This window comes from Hermetia illucens, chromosome 6 (assembly GCF_905115235.1).
Source record: "Hermetia illucens chromosome 6, iHerIll2.2.curated.20191125, whole genome shotgun sequence".
Taxonomy (NCBI): Eukaryota; Metazoa; Arthropoda; class Insecta; order Diptera; family Stratiomyidae; genus Hermetia; species Hermetia illucens.
In genome coordinates, this window is record NC_051854.1 from 46,030,866 (window position 1) to 46,047,913 (window position 17,048).

General features: G+C 43.8%; 1 protein-coding gene across 1 annotated transcript in view; it reads right to left on the reverse strand.

The window, feature by feature from the left end:
• LOC119658897 (mucin-22) overlaps positions 1–17,048 on the reverse strand; it is a 137,449-nt gene that overhangs the window by 52,585 nt on the left and 67,816 nt on the right. Inside the window, exon 2 of the mRNA XM_038066698.1 lies at positions 11,298–11,363. The gene's annotated coding sequence lies outside the window, so the exon portion shown is untranslated. The remainder of the gene's footprint in view (positions 1–11,297; positions 11,364–17,048) is intronic.

Consider the following 17,048-nt stretch of genomic DNA (forward strand, 5'->3'; position numbering starts at 1 on the left):
CGTTTCCGATTCCACAGAAGGGTTCTGGCCCGTATAAAGGCATCCCTGCTCCCTTCTTGGCTAGTTCCTCCGCTGCCTCATTGCCTTCCAGCCCAGCATGGCCTGGAACCCAAAGTATCCAGACCTTGTTGGACGAGCCGAGTGTATTCAGTCTCTCAAGGCATTCCCATACCAGTTTAGAGTTCACCTGGTTGGACCTAAGTGCCTTGATCGCTGCTTGGCTATCGGTGAGAATAGCTATGTTCTGCCCCCTGTAGTTCCTTTGCAGATTAAAGGAGGCACATTTGTCTATGGCGTAAATTTCTGCCTGGAATATGCTAGTGTACCTGTCCATTGGCTCAAAGTACATTTTCCTTGGACCAATGACACCGGCACCCGCTCCCTCTGCTGTGAGGGATCCGTCAGTGTACCAAGTAATCAGTTGCTGGTTTAAGCCGTATGTCACAGCCACGCTTTCCCAGTTTGTCTTGTTACTCCAACGTGTTTCAAACTTCTTATCGAAGTGAAACCTCGTTGTCATGTTGTCCCTCGGTATCAGTAATTCGGGATACCGCCTAGAAAGGATATCAATCTTCCTTCGATTTAGGCAGCTCCCCGCCTCACTCATGCTACCGGCCATCCTGAATATTGATCTCCTTGCCTGCATCTGTATGTGCAGATGGAGAGGGGTTAATCCCAGAAGGACCTCCAGGGATGCCGTTGGGCATGTCCTCATTGCCCCACTGATACACACGCAAGCCAGCCTTTGGAGCTTATGTAATTCCCTGGCTTGTGTGCTGAGTTGGGTTCTTTCTGCCCAGATTACCGCTCCATAGGTAATCATTGGTCTTACTATTGCAGTATATATCCAAAGTATTAGTGGGTAAGAGTCTCACATAACCGTATGGCAGGAGCCTGCGGTAGCTTTTGAAGCTTTCCACCTTCCATTGGCAAAAAAAATGACAGACAGACGGACAGTAAACCGATTTTAATAAGCTTTTGTTTGACACAAAACCTTAAAAAGGATTTTGTAAAAAACGACTTCTGTTGCATCACTAAAATTATGCCTTGTTAAGGATAACTTCTACTTAGCCTGGAGAACACTTGATATGAAAATAAATAAAATAAATTCCAAGGGAAATACTCCGTTTTTGTGCAACCACCAAGGTTAAGCGTTGTTAAAACTGCTTATTACTTAAATAGAGTACAATTTGGTAAATACTTTTTTCTGCTTCATTTCTTCTATCCATCTTTCCAGTGATGCTGAAAACTCGTTGTAACAGCCGACGCTAATGAAACATACTATGTGCGATTCACGTCTGAAGCATCTAATTCCGAATTACTGACGTATTTTCCCATTATGCAGCTACTTGTCTCCTTTTTAATTTATTGTACAATTTTGATGGTTGTCAAAACAAAGCTTTAATATTTACGTTTGTTGGCGTTTATATTCTGTCCAACTCTCCTCGCCTTTCTTTTCAAATCCAGACTCAGTTTCCGTGGTCAATGACCTGGTGAGAGAGCAAATAGATGTTACTAGTGTAGTCCGGATGTCGTAGTCCATTGAACTCCTGCGCGTCCCCTGGCCCTAACAGCATGAAGAACGTTATCAATAACAGGAAGAAATAATATCGGTGACAAGATGCGGCGGTCTTCCATTTAGACCTCAAATTCCTCTGAGATTTTACTTCGATGCAGCACGCAGCATTTTGCGCGATATGTCGCTCTAATAGTAGCTAGTAAATTCTCCGGAATGCCCCTCACGCTATCGAAAGCTTTCTCGAAATCGATGAAGAGCAGGTGCATCGAAGTTCTAAACTCCGCGCACTCTTCCAAAATTATTCGTGGAATGTTGATGTGTTCAATGCCGCCTGCCGCCTGCTCTCTATCAAGTAAGCTTTCGAGATGTTCATTAATGCGTCCTACGATTATTTTAGCTATTATCTTGGCAACAGTAGGGAGAACGCAGATACTTCTCCAATTGTCAAAGGTCTCGGATTTCCATGATATTCATACCAGTGGAAGTGGCAGATCTACAGATTCGGCGATAAATAACTCTACAGGGGGACCCTCAAGACCCTATGATTGAAAAACCGTGCTAGAGTGTTCCTTCCATCTCTTCAGTTGCTCTTCATTGGGGATGAGGAGTTGTTATCGTCTCACTGGAAAATCGAAAGGTTAGCGAGCACATGCAAGTTCTTTCGTGATGCGATACAATCGCCATCACTTGCAGCGGTCAATAGAGCCCCTCATTCCTTCGCTTCATCGATGATTGAACAGTCAACCAGATCTTATGGCGCTCCTTCGGGACGTGCCTGGCGACCTGCGGAGCATCCGAGACAAGAGCATTTTTTATGGTGGCAAAATCATCATCACCACCAAAGGCGCAACAACCGGTATCGGGTCTGCCTTAATAAGGAACTCCAGACATCCTGGTTTTGAGCCGAGGTCCACCAGGACGATATCTCTAAAAGTTGTCTGGCGTCCTGGCCTACACCATCGCTCCATTTTAGGCAGGGTCTATCTCGTCTTCATTTTATAATATATCATAGCTATTAAAGACTTTCCGGGCTGGATTATCCTCATCCGTACGGATTAAGTGACCCGTCCATCGTAACCAATTGAGCCGGATATTATCCTGACGGTCATGGTAGCGCTCATGGATTTTGTCGTTATGTTGGCTACGGAATTGTCCATCCTCATGTAGGGGGAAAAACACTGTTCGGAGTATTCTTCTCTCGAAAGCGGCCAAGAGATCGCTATTTGTCTTGCTAAGAACCCATGTCTCCGAGGAATACATGCGGACTGGCAAGACCATAGTCTTGTGCCGTTTGACCAGTGCGATTTGGTGTTGTTGGTTGGTTGGTTTTTAGTGCTGACGTTGCCACCATATATTTCGCCTTGCTTTCATTGATGTGTAGCCCAAGATCTCGCGTCTCCGATCGTTCTTCCCATGATGTCAATATCGTCAGCATAGGCCAGTAGTTGGGTAGAATTAGAGCGGATGGGTAGAATGTTGCGCACCTGGTGCGGTTGCTCCTGGTACTTTTCGGGTTCACAGACCTGTTGATTCCCCCAGGCTCCCTTTTCCGTCTGTGAAGTCGCTTCTCCGGTCGATGGATCATTTGTTGATGCTTCATCTCCAGGATCTTTGTTGATTGCGCTTATGGTGGCATTCGATTCCCCTTTATAGGTGTTACGGACGGCTGTGCTGTGGGTGGCTTCAGTGTTAACTCTGACCTGATTTTCAGAGGGGATTCTAGGTGGTGTTGTTTTTCGGGCCCGGAGCACCATGCCAACAAGATAGTCATCCCAGTCTATATTGGCCCCCCCTATATGTTCTGACATTCATCAAGGCTGAGAGGTGGCGGCGTTCGATCAACACGTGATCAGTTTAGTTGATAGTGGTCCCGTTTGGAGAGACCCCACAGTATGTTTGTGGACTGCAGTCCGTTATCATTTGTATTTTTCTGTAAGGTATGGAGGCGAACGTATCGCCTGAATACGGGCTTCGGCCCTACTTGGCTGTTAAAATCCCCAAGTATGATTTTGATATCATATCTGGGACAGGCTTCGAGGGTTCGTTCTAGTGGTTCGTAGAAGGTATCCTTCTCCGACTCTGCAATGTCCTGTGCCTTGCAAGCGCAGACTGCATAGCTTTTCGCTCATATTTTCAAAGCCAATGTTGGTGTTGGTTCAGAATGCGTTTGCCAGGTTTTATGATTCATCGTGGGTACCAATCTCTTTTTCGCCCTGGGACCTACCTATCCTTTACGGCCCAATACTCATTGATATTCTCATACAGGTTACTTAAGGTATCTGCCACCTGATCAGCACGATAGGTCTCCCAATGTCGAGCGACCGCTGGATCATATAAGCAGTCGATGTTGAATTATGGGGGTCACAGCTGGTAACACAAAAGTGAAGGTAAGCGACCACCAGATGATTATCTCTTTCTAGGCCGATATCAGGGCCTTTCTTTTTCCGTACATCCAGAAGACAAGTCGTAAAGCTTCTGCTGATTGCAAAGTGATCAATTTAATTGCTCGTGAAGTGTCAGCCAGTTGAAGCCTAACTGACCTTATGGCACACTCTGTGCTCGAAGAATGTTTCACCAATAACGAGGCGGTGAAAGTTGCAGGATTTCACAAGCCACCCACTATTATCATTACGATCGCCAAGACCTTGGCATTTAGATCACACATCACGATCAAAATGTCACCTTTAAGAAACGTTTCCTGAATTGCGTGTAATTGCTTGTAGAAAGCATCGTTTTATATCGGAAGTGCCCGTTGTTGCATAGCAATTTACAGTTTTGATTGTCCTTAACCTGGATCGAAATCTTCTGTCAGAAAACGATGAGTCTTAGACTTAATTAATAAATATTACTAACAAAGAGAAAAGGCAAGTCTTAATTATTTCAAAATTACATTGCCCCGAGGGGGAGAGGAGTACTTTTCAGAATTCCACCATCTTGCCTTGTTTACATCCCACTGACTTGGAAAAAGCGAGCATTCTGGTAATACTCGATACCGCTGTCATGCGTACATTTGAGAAACCAATTATAGTCTGCTTTGGATAGCCGGAGTTCATAGCTAAACTTTTAACAGCAGTACATAGACCACAAATTTCTATCCCTTTTACGATAAGCAGGGATCACTTTAAGTGTAATCTGAAACCCCAACTCACAGGGCATCCCCATCTAACGTATGCAAAATAGTAAAATTAAATGTATATTGTTTAAATTCCGACGTTATCATCTTTCTACTTGTAATCTGTATTCAGATTTCCAATTTTCTTCAAAAATTAATAAATCCTATCCAATCCGAATGACTGAAATTCATAAAAAATAACCAACCATCAACTTTCTATGCTATTAACACAACAACAAGTTATGCAATCAACTTTTCCAACCATTCATATTCTCATGTTCCTCGCCTTGGAAGAAATCTTTTTTTTGTATCTTTTCGCATCTTAGATACTCAGATGAAGATACTGATTTCATTATGGGTTTATAACTGTTCTTACAGGAAAAAGTGAACCAAACGTTAACCGGAACATGTGTAGTATCTTTAAAAGTACAAATGTTGAAGCGATCTGAATATTTGCGTTAAAAGCCCGCAAGAGATTAGTGGCGTTTCTTTCAATTTACTTTAGTATCTTTTATGAATTTGTTTAATTTCAATTGCGTGAAAATCCAGTTTTGAATTGAGAGTAGGAAGTTATCTTGCTGGAAGTCAGTAGTCAAAGTTTTTTGAATATCTTGGATGAATTCAAAGATGAGTTGCCACTGGTTGGCGAAACGATGTTGAGATGTCTTTAGAAGTGAGTTCAGTTTTAAGTTTACGTAAGATCCCTAGCCTCGGGTTCTAATGTTTCCAGAGAAGGATCTAGATTTTTAAGAAAGATTGAGACCAGGGAAAATTATGTCAAGTAAACTGAGGGGAAGTGTTCAGTATATCAAAGACACCTAGTGCATTGTTGTACATGAAATGGCCGATTTGTCAATCAAGTGAAGTTAGTTAAGTTTTCTGTATTAAACCACCCCCAGTTGGCGCTGTTGGTGTCGGATAATGAAGTATAAATACTCCTACATACAATCAAGGAGTCATTTGAGTTCATTTTTTTATTTTTTTCCATTTTTTTTATTTTTCTTTTCATTTTTTTTATTCAGTCAGTGTCAGGGTCGAGTCACGACCAGACGTCGAAAGAAGTGAAACTTGTTTCCTGCCACATCTACGCCGGCCGGTCATCTCGGTCGGCGTTCACTTAGCCAGTACTTCGTCTCCCCGAATAATCTAGGCCACCGCCTTGGTTAAACTACTAATTTTTCTTTCTGTTTCCACAGGTACCTGGACACTCTGGACACTTTCACCATGGCCGAATGGGTGAAGGTTAAACGCCAGAAGCGCGGCGCAGCACCCGCTCCATTACCTGACGAAACGCTGTCCGAATCGTCATTCGACTCAGCTGCAGAAGAAGAAAAAAGCGCCACAGAGCCCCGCCGGAACAACCCAGCCGACAGGATTGCCAGTTTGAATAATATTATTCACCGACAGAACATCACGATCCTCGAACTTAGGGGGAAGATCGAGCGGATGAAGGACGCCCAAGCCGCAACTCAACAACCGTCCGTCGCCTCAGCACCAGCGACGCACCGTTCGACGTCACAAAGCGCACCGAACGACGCCAAAAAACGCATCAGTGACAAGATCCTTCCAATAATTATCATGGAGACAGATTCAGCCATCCCGGAAATCATCTCCGCGCACCTGGAGAAGCTGCCCAACAAATTCACTTTGAAAAAGGGTGCAAAGTGCACCAAAGTTCTCGTCACCTCTATCAAAGAGTTCAACGACACCAAGCATTTTTTGTCGGCGAACGCCAAGAAATTCCATTCGTACACGCCGAAGTGAACCAGTGAACATGATCTTCCGTGGTCCCCACAGCTTCCACTCGAGGACGGACGTGATGACTGCCCTCGCCCAAGAAGGCCTCTCAGAAGTCACCGACGTCCGCCAGTACGAGACCCACCGCTCCATTCAGGAGAAGAGGAATCTCAACCTCTGGCTGGTCTGTTTTTCAACCCGGGTTTAACATCGCGAAACTCGTGAAAACCAAAGCCCTACTGAACACAGTAGTACGTTTTGAAGCAGTAGGTAACAAGCGTACTATGCACTGCAAGAATTGCCAGCGCCTCGGCCACGCTACATCCAACTGCTTCATGCCATACCGATGTGTCAATTGTGTAGACACACATGCACCCGGTAAATGCGCCAAAAACACGGAAGAGAAGCCTAGCTGCATCAACTGCGGATCGAACGAGCATCCTGCAAACTACCGCAACTGCAGGACCTTTCAAAATTTCAACAGAAATTCTCCGAAATTAGCACAGGAATAGTTCCGTCCTAGCTTCAACTCGGCTCGGATCAACGCGAGCGTATCGTACGCCCAAGCCGCTGGCGGAAATCATGACAAACCGTCGTCAACCACTGTCGCCTTACCGACGACGTCCCACACATTAAATAATTGCAGCCTGTCCGACCTCGGACGCTAGCTAAACACGTTCATCCCGGCACTGTCTGCCTCTAAAGACATTTGGGAGCAGCGGATGCAATTATTATCCTTTGTCATGTCAATTTGCAAATAACATTCTTTTCACTCTGAACTTTCCCGGCGTCTAGACGATACAATCTCTATTGTTTAGGATAAGTGAGGGATCCTAAGTCCACAACCACTTGCTGTTGGACCGCTGCTCCCAGGGCAGAGGTGAGACAGCGTCTGACGAGTTCCCTCTGCCCCGGACGAAACCGTTTGTTCTATTTTTTGAATGCTTGGGTGTCATGCCCCAAACGAGGGATCCGTGGACCAAAAAGACGTGAGAGTAAGTTGCTCTCCATTTGGTCCGGTCCAACAGCAAGTGGTTGTGGACTTAGGATTCCTCACTTATCCTAAACAATAATTTAGCTTTAGCCTAGCTTAGGCTCAAACTATTGGATATAATTCGTACCCTTGGCGTGTTTTTCCAAATATATAAAGGAGCGTTTTCCATCTGATGCCACTCACGGTCACGCTGCTCCCAGGGCAGAGGTGAGGCAGCGTCTGACGAGTTGCCTCTGCCCTGGACGAAACGGTTTGTTCTAATTTTTGAAAAAGCTCGACAAATGGGTGCCCTTACGGAGCAAAACATCGCGCTTCGAATGGAAATTTGCAGTTCTTTACTCTCCTGCAACATAAGTGATCCCTTTTTGTACAGAATAGTGACATGTGATGAAAAGTGGATATTATACGACAATCGCCGTCGATCAGCGCACTGACTAGATGCTGATGAGCTACCGAAGCATGTGCCGAAACCGAGCCTCCATCCGAAGAAGGCAATGGTGACTGTTTGGTGGTCTACAGCTGGAGTTATCCACTCTCTTCTTTTTTGGCACCTGGAGAAACGATAAATGGACAGAAATACTGTGCCCAACTCGGGGAAATGTACCAAAATTTGAGTATTCAACGGCTGAGGTTAGTCAACAGAGATGGTGTAATACTCCTTCACAACAATGCACGACCTCATGTATCCGGAACAACGGTTCAAAAGTCGAACGAATTGCAGTATGAGACTCTGCCTCATGCACCTTATTGACCGGACCTTTCGCCAACAAACTACCACTTTTTAAGGTTTTGTGTAAAAAACAAAACCTTATTCAAATCGATTCAATGTCTGTCTGTCTGTCACATGCACTTTTCTCCAACACGGCTGAACCGATCCGAACGAAATTTGGTGGACAGATGGGAACTATGAAATCCCAAGCATACAGCGAGTGGGATAAATTTAGGTGGAGTTTAAAGGGGGGCTCCTCATATATGCAAAGGGGGGACTCAAAAATTTTTTTCACTGGATATAGTCGTGTAGGATATCAAATAAAAGGTCTCGATTAGTACTTTCGGAACCTGGCATAAGTTTTGGCGTGAATTGTAAAGTGCGTGAGTAAGGAGTTAACATGTACGCACTTAAAGTTAGACAAGACTCATTTTCGGAAACTTCCCATCCCAAAAATCCGAAAAAAAATCAGAAGATGAAATCTAGGCCTCAATACTTACTAATAGTATATTACTAACTTTTAGAAATTTACTGGAAAACCCCCGTTAAACTCATCCTATGACTTCCGAATTGTATCAGCATAGAGGACTTCACTAGAAATGTATTATATATTCATATTTTCTCAACAAGGACCCTTCTTTTAAGCAGTTTTTAAATACCCATGCGAACATGCTTGGTGTCGTTCTCATTGCCAGTTTCAGCGCCTTCGATCAATGGCGGGGACTGCGGTATCCCGGACCCCTTTCACTGCGTGCAAGACTTCATCTGGGGTTACTGGAGGTATGTCTTCGGCCCTCATTGGGAAAATTGTTTCCAGATTTTGCTGGAGCAATGTCGAAAATTATCTCCCACAATCATCTAGGGCACATAATAGGAGGGGACCTTCTGCCTTTTATTGCCGACATAACTGACTTGTATGCTCTTCCCCATGGGTCTGAGTCTGCCTCATCATACAGTCGCTTGAAGCAATAATTCTTACTTTCATACTCTGACATGTTTCTTCGACGTTGACTCCGCCTGCTGGCCTTCAAGTGTTCCGTACGACACTTCACTATTTCAGCGTTCCACCGGGGGGTTGCGCTTTTGAGAGTGTGCATGTCTTGGCATGGAAGCGTCACATGCTCGGTACATCTTTTGGGACGCTGCTTCTTCTATGGGCGTTCCAGTAAAATCGATGTTCTACTTCAATACCTCCAGAAATGTATCCTCATCAAGTGCTCTTGATGACCAACCTGTTTCTAGTTCCTTCAGATGAGGATTTATCGTTCTGCGTCCCTTATCAATAGTAATATATTGGGTTGGGGGAAAAGTAATGTCGTATTTGTGATTGAATTTTAACGCTCTATTTAAAATACTTAGAATTATCCGATTTAAGTCAAATATGCGCCGTTTTGTTCGCAAACTTGTTGCTATTTAAAAGACAACTTCATTATCCCCCCCTTATAAACCCCCCCCCCCCCCTCCTTATTTTCAAAAAACTCAGGCAACCAGTTTTCGCAAGCCTCTTTTGAGGCCAACTTAGTAGCACCAAGAGCGTTTTGCATGGACCGGAAGAGATGGTAATCACTTGGTGCCAGGTCTGGACTATACCGTGGGTGCGATAGGACATCCCATCCGAGCTCCCGTAGCTTCTGGCGGATCATCAAAGATGCGTGAGGTCGAGCGTTGTCCTGGTGGAAGAGAACACCATTCCTATTGACCAATCCTGGCCGCTTCTGGTCAATCGCCTGCTTCAAATGGTCGAGTTGCTCACAGTAGAGGACCGAATTGAGGGTCTGGCCATAGTTGAGCAGCTCATAGTGGATGACTTCCTTCCAATCCCACCAAACACACAGCAAATCCGTCCTGGCCATCCATCCGGGCTTGGCGATGGTTTGGGCCGGCTGGCCGGGCTTCGACCACGATCTTTTTCGCTTGAGATTTTCGTAGGTGGTCCACTTTTCATCACTAGTCACCATTCGCTTCAAAAATGGGTCGAATTCGTTCCGTTTCAGCAGTGTATCGCAGGCGTTGATTCGCTCCAAGAGATTTTTTTACGTAAATTCGTGTGGCACCCACACATCCAGCTTTTTTTGGCCGTTTTCGTTGCATTTTTACCTTTCAGGTAGTAAAAACGTAAGATATGACGAATTTCTTCCTTGGTGGATTTCATCTTTGACGCGCTATAACTTGAGACTGAAACGTACGATCATAAAACTGCCAGAGAGACACCTGTAGCCCAGATTGTCGTCTAGTATGACCGGATGCGATAAGTACAACACAAAATATGTTTAAGTGTCGCCATCTATTGACAAAATACGATATTACTTTTTCCCCAAACTAATATTTAGAAGTGAGTTCAGTTTAAAGCTTAATATTTATGTTAACCACGAGTTCTAATATTTGCAGAGAGGGATCTAGACTTTTAAGAAAGATTGAGACCTCAAGTAAACTGAGAGAAAGTGTTCAATAAATCAAAGATCTCCTTAGGGATTTTATTAGTTAGGCGTTGGACCTTCTTAAATTTCTATAGATTCTCCTTCGAGCAATAATACTTTCAAATTCGTCCATTCATGTTGATTTCTTCTGAACTCTTTTTTCCTATCAATGACTCAAATTCACATTTATCTGAGGAGAAAAAATTAATTATGGGCGGATTGCCGTCTGGATTTTTGATGTGACCACCTTATCTCTGACGCCCGGCATATGCTCTATGATAAGATTAAAAACATGTTTTGGTATGTAGGTCTGGGGATTATGCATATCGAAATCGTGCACGAAGGTTAAAAGCGGCAACGAATCAAATAATATTATTCAATCATTTTTATTGCTATTGATAACTTAATTAATTTGCAACTTTGTTGTTTGGGTTGTGTGTATTTAGGTGTCGGCAACTGTTTCCAGGACGATGTATTCGAACATCTGCTCAAATTGAAGCCATTCAGATTTTATTTTAGAAACTAATTATTTGTTGTTTTGATAATTTGACGCCCCTAAGTTGCATGAATTTATATGAATCATTTGGAGAGCAAATACTCGAGAGGTTCTATTTTATTCCCTTAGATACGGAAGGTTTCGATTATAGAAGAATAGTGGTTTTGTGCTGGATACATGACAGTGATCAGGATTCGATCCTGGGGTAAAATGTTGAGATCGCGAAGTTGACGTCCCAGCCATGTCCACCGCTGGATATTGTTACTTTTACAAACCAATCAAATTGCTAGTTGTGTTTAGGTTAATGCCTTACCAGTCGTTTTTCATTGTTTTTCCAGGTTAATGTTAGGTCCTATCCGACCAAAGTAGATATGTTTATCTGAAAGAGAAAGGAACCATATAATAATTCGTAAAGTGCCTGTAAATATATTTAACGAAAATCAGAAGAACAAGGATATAGCGAGAGATAGATTTAATGAAAGAAGATTCAGGTTCCTTAGCCCACTAGGGTCCCCGGATGATCCTTAAATTATTGAAAATTGAAGGTGGGCGGAGTTACAAGGCCAGGATCACCACCTTAAAATCTAGACAATTACTTCCAGCCAAGCTGAATATACAAAATAAACATAATACAATTGAGAGCGAAAGCATGACTAAACCAGTCGTAGAACGTAATATATCCATATATTATGTGAGAATATCCACCTTCAGGTGATATTGGCATTCAAAGTGAATTTGCAAAGAAGCGACAACTGTGACCTATTATATTGTTGCTAGTAGCGATTTCCACCAAACTTGGTAGGTGTGCTCTATGTTATAGCTCAAATTGCTGGCAGGCGATTTTGGAGCCAATTACTAAAAATTATAGTAATATACTATTATCATCGCAGCCTACATACCGATGAAATCTATGAGCAATACCATGACGGTTACGGTGAGCGGGTCACTTAATCCGTATGGATGAGGATGATCCAGCCCGCAAAGTCTATAAGGGCAATATCTATGGTAGAAAAAGAAAACGAGGCAGACCCTGCATAAGATGGAGTGGTGCCGTAGCGCAGAACGCCAGACAACTTTTAGGAATATCGAATTGGTGGACTTGGGCGCAAAACCGGGATGTCTGGAGTTCCTTATTGAGGCAGGCCTAGACCGGATACCGATTGTTGCGCCGTTCATGATGATGACTATTATCAACCTTATTTGAACAGGTATCGGTATGGAGAGTATTTCGGAGCCTAGGCACCATATAGTGGCAGTCTCCCGAATTTTTTTTCAGATTTTTCCGTTGGATAGGTTCTGAGAACGAGACCTGTTACACTTTTTGATGGTCATATTTTGAGCCCTCACTCCCCTATTTTTCACCTGATTTTAAAAAGTACTAATTGAGCCCTTTCATTTGATACCCCACATGGCCACATTTTATGAAAAACAATTTTCCACCCTCCATTCATATGTATGGGAAGCCCCCTTTTAAACTTAACACAAAATGGCACCACTTGCTGCATGTAAAGGGAACAACAGATCACACGCTCTCACCAATTTTCGTGACAATCGGTCTAGCCGTTTCCGAATTTCTGATATTGTTTCTGGGTATGGTGCTTTCACGTTAACTTGGAGTCGAAATGTACTCCTAAATACTTGACTGTTTGTTCCAGCTGGATTTCCGCCCCTGCTAAGGTGGGTAGAATATAGCTCTTCCTACCGTTCACCGTGAGTCCATTACGCAAGCCCCAGCTGTGAATTTCATGCAGAGTTGCATTCAAGCGGTCTCTCGTGGATAATATCCGCAAACTTGCCGGTAATTATTACGGCTAATTCGTCCGCATGTCGCATGTCCTCCATAAGCTACAGCAGGGTATCCATTACCAAGAGTCATAACAGCGGAGAGAGAACCCTTCCCTGTGGGCAGCCATAAGACATCCTGCTTCAATAGACTTTTGGCCAACCAATATGTGGATTCTTCTCCACTCTAGCATGTGAAGGATCCAATTGATTAACAGCGGTTCGATTTTATGCTGTCTTGCCGCATCACAAATTGCCGCGAATGAGGCATAATTGGAGACACCTTCGATGTTCATGAATGCGCCTAAGGCGTATTCTTTTTCGGACATACTGTTTCTAGCCTTTTTAGTAGAAAGGACGGCTGATCGGTCGGAAGCTTTTTGCGTCTGTGTGGGTGGGTTTCCCTGGTTTGGGAATAAATAACACCTTCACATCACGCCAGTTAATTGGAATATAAGCGTGTGCTAGGCATACACAATATATATTCTGAATATGTAGACCCAGGGCATCCATTCCTCTATTACTAGCGCAGGAATGATGCCATCCGGACCTGTAGACTTGTATCTAACGAATGAGTTAAAGGTCCATTTTATTCGCTCCAGTCATACTACTTAGCATGCCAGATTCCAGTCTCGGTTGGATGACCGAGATTAGATTTTGGATGCTGCCTGGGAAGTGCACTTCAAGCAAAAGGTTTGCCGTTTCTCGCTTTCTGTGTACCTTCCATTTTGTAAACGTAAATAACCCAGCTTCTGGTTAGGTTCTTTAACTAGAATCCACTTCAGCTTTGAGGTTGCCTCAAAAGAGTTAATCTTTTCGCAAAAGCGTCTCCATGCTAATCGTTTAGCCGATCTCATGCTCTTCTTTAGAACCTTCTGTGTCTCTTTATAGCGATTCCAGCTAGCGGCTGATTCACACTTCAGAGCACGATTGAGAAGCATCCTTATCGTTCTCCTATGTTTTGCCAAATCCGAGTTGCACCATAGTGTTTTACCCTTCTTTGGCATTTTGAGTAGACAGCTTTGTTCGGAAGCTCCTCTCATGCTAGTTGTGATCATCTGGCTTGCCTTCTAAATTCCAGCAATGGATTTGATACGGTTTCCAGGGATCGGGACTCGAGCGCTCAATTCTATTTTATACGTCGCCCAATCTGTCTTTCGCGGGTTCCAAATTGGAGTGGGTGGAGGTGAATCCATGTCCATTACGAAATCAATGTTTCTGTGATCCGAGAGTGTGATATCGTTTGATACTCTCCACTCTCCAACCAGAGCCGCGATGTCAGGGGATGTCACCGTGATGTCGATGATCTCTCGCCTGACTACGTTGAAGAAAGTGTTATTGCCCAAATTAAGGATCTGCAAATCGGTTCCTACTAGATACTCCAGTAGTCTCGATCCTCTTGCATTGATGTTGGAACTTCCCCAGTTATATGGTGAGGGTGGGCATCACATCCTGTTATTACCCCCATGCCTCTACTTTTGGCATATTGGATAGATTTGATGAATGTTCTACTGGGAACGACTTCTGCGTCATAGGGGATATATGCAGAGCCCCATAGTATCTCTTAATCTCCCTGTTGACTTTCTATGATTAGTTTAGCCGATGTGGTGTCGCCATCACATAGGTGGTTAACCAAATTAGCCTGAAAGTCTTTTGAGACTACCATGCAGGAGTTCCCGGCCTATCGGCTCTCTCCCATTTTCCTGCCTAGCGGCATCCCGGTGGAAGTGTTGAGGTCATTCTGCACACCAAGTTGTTTCAGAACCCCAACACCATTCCGCTCTTCTTGTGGAAGCCAGAGGTGGCTCAGAGACCCTTTTCAGGGTTAGTCGCGCACCCTTCAACACATCCTTGAGGGAGGAGCAGTACTGTCTGAGCCACTCGTTCGTGTCTTCGTCGGCAAAGTTTAGCCGTAACATTTTACGGTATACACCTACCGATTCGAAGCAACGCTTAATGCCTTGCGATGATGCAGTCCTTACAGCTAGGAGGAATTTCCTAAGCTATTCGCAGTCCTCAGTATCGTAACCGGATGGATTAGTGTTTTCATATAAGCCTCATCCATCGGCTTCGATAGCCTTGGCTGCAAATGAAAACCTAGCCGTTGCGGGCAAAGCCTTCTTTGCTGACTTTTGTATCGAAGATTTAGGATTGTCCGAAGACCGCTGCCGCTTCGGTTTCCTCTTAGCCGCAGGTGCCCCGAACGATCCATTCCACTCAACCTTGGCACAGCCCTTGAGTTGTGATATACCCGGAGGCGGTTTGCCCTAAGGCGGTTTCTCCGAAGGCTGTGTGCTGTCCGTGGACAAGACTTCAGCTTCAGCAGGAGTGCTGACAGAAGGGGCCTGCTTCGGTTCGTCCGTTAAAGACTGGGTCCCAATTAGACTCGGGGTTGGATCGTCACGATCGAGGTTTAATTGTATTTTGATTTGGTTTTTTTTTTGTTTTCTCATAATTAGCTGCCGTGGCCTCAGTTTTATCGGGGAAAGTAGGTCGATCTCGGCAAAGCACCTTTTTGCCAAGACAAGGTTAGTTGAAACTGGGGGTCGCCTGGAACCCAGAGTTCACCATTTACGGCCGCATCTTAACCACTGTGACCATTCAGCCCTCGGCACGGTAGTCACACCTTGGCTTGGGGTTTTGATTACCGCTTGGCTTTAGGTGTCACCTCCCGTTTCCTGGAGGATTTTTCTTACTGAGCTCCCTCACGACAAGGTAGGTAATAGTTCATAAATAGGAGTTTCAAGAGACATAATGCTTTGTGTGTTTATTAAGATGTTTTCAGGGATGTAATTCGAGGATCCTCCGACATCATGAATGTCTGATTGTGAATTAGAGGAATTGGGGTCGCTAGGAGCCTACCTCTGGAATTTGATAAAACTTGGGCATCATTTCGAAAAGGACTCAGCAATGCGAACTGGTATTGCATATTAAAAGCAGGAAGGAAGAAACGAGCATGGTTGCCGTGAATGTCATGGGGTTCATTTCCACTTTTTGATAAACGAGGTCAACACAAGTCTTCATTCAAACGTAGACCCCATTGGTATACCTTATCCGAGGCACTCTCATTCACTCCCTCAAATTAAATTATACAATAATTGATTTGATCTCTCCATGCGCCCGCCACAAATAAAATTCATTGGAGTCACTCAGTCACCAGTTAAAGAGTGTTGTTCGCCCATAATTCCTGAACGTGTATACTTGACGCTGCGTATTCATAAATGTAGTGGACATAAACATACGCATCGTCAGCCTGACATCAACAAATTATTCAATTTGGCTCTCGTTGTGGCATTCATCTTAATGCAATTACCAATTCAATACACGTAAATTGTGTAAATCATATTATAAAGTGGGTCTAATTTGATGCCAATTTCTAAAACGTATAGTGGAATATTTGCCGGCGCAGATACCAAGACGCATAACACAGCCCGTAGCCTTTGTGGCGATTGGCTACATGCTGGCTTCCATGTGCAGGTTGTTTGTGTTTTGCTTCCAGTACTCCTCATAACACTGGGAGTACTGAGTACTAGGTTCGAATGGAATCAAGTATGATAGAGTTAGGAAGGTAGCCCTGAGATAGAGTCAATATTATGGTAAACTTAATCGGGGCTTAACCCTGAAGCTACAACTTATGACGGAGTAAGACCGGGTAGGAAAGGGTGAAGACGGGTCGAAAGTATTATAGTATACGAGTAGTTAGATAAATTGGCGAGTGAAAAAGATGCCAGGGTACTATTTTTAGAAAGTTCCCAATTGACAGAATTCCGCTCTTATCTCCGTTTCAGCATATTTTGAGCCCCTACCGGGGACTCCATTGTGGGGTTATTTATAGAGGTTGCAGTCGAGTTTAATCTGACTGCACCTCAAAATAACATAGCATTGTGCATATGTAAAAGCCCTGAATAGCCATAACCATTAGAAACTTGCAACCACCAGGTCAAACCTAAGCATCGCTTGTAAGGCTAATTTTCCCATTCATGACAATCTTGCGATATTTTGAGTAATCTTTACTAGCCAGCGACTTCTCTAATTAGCAAGTTGTTTCCACTGAATGTGACTATACCGAAGATCCATTGAGGAAAATAAAAAAAATCAAATTAAACTTTAGATTACTGCATTCAACGTGTTTATATCTTGTGAAGAAGTGAAGATTGTTACTCGTTCGCGGAGACAATGGGCAGTTAGACAATACAATAAACATCGTAATGGAAGGGAACAATATCATTACGTTCATCTGAAACTTTATTGTACTGGTCATGGCGTGAAGGAATTAATTATA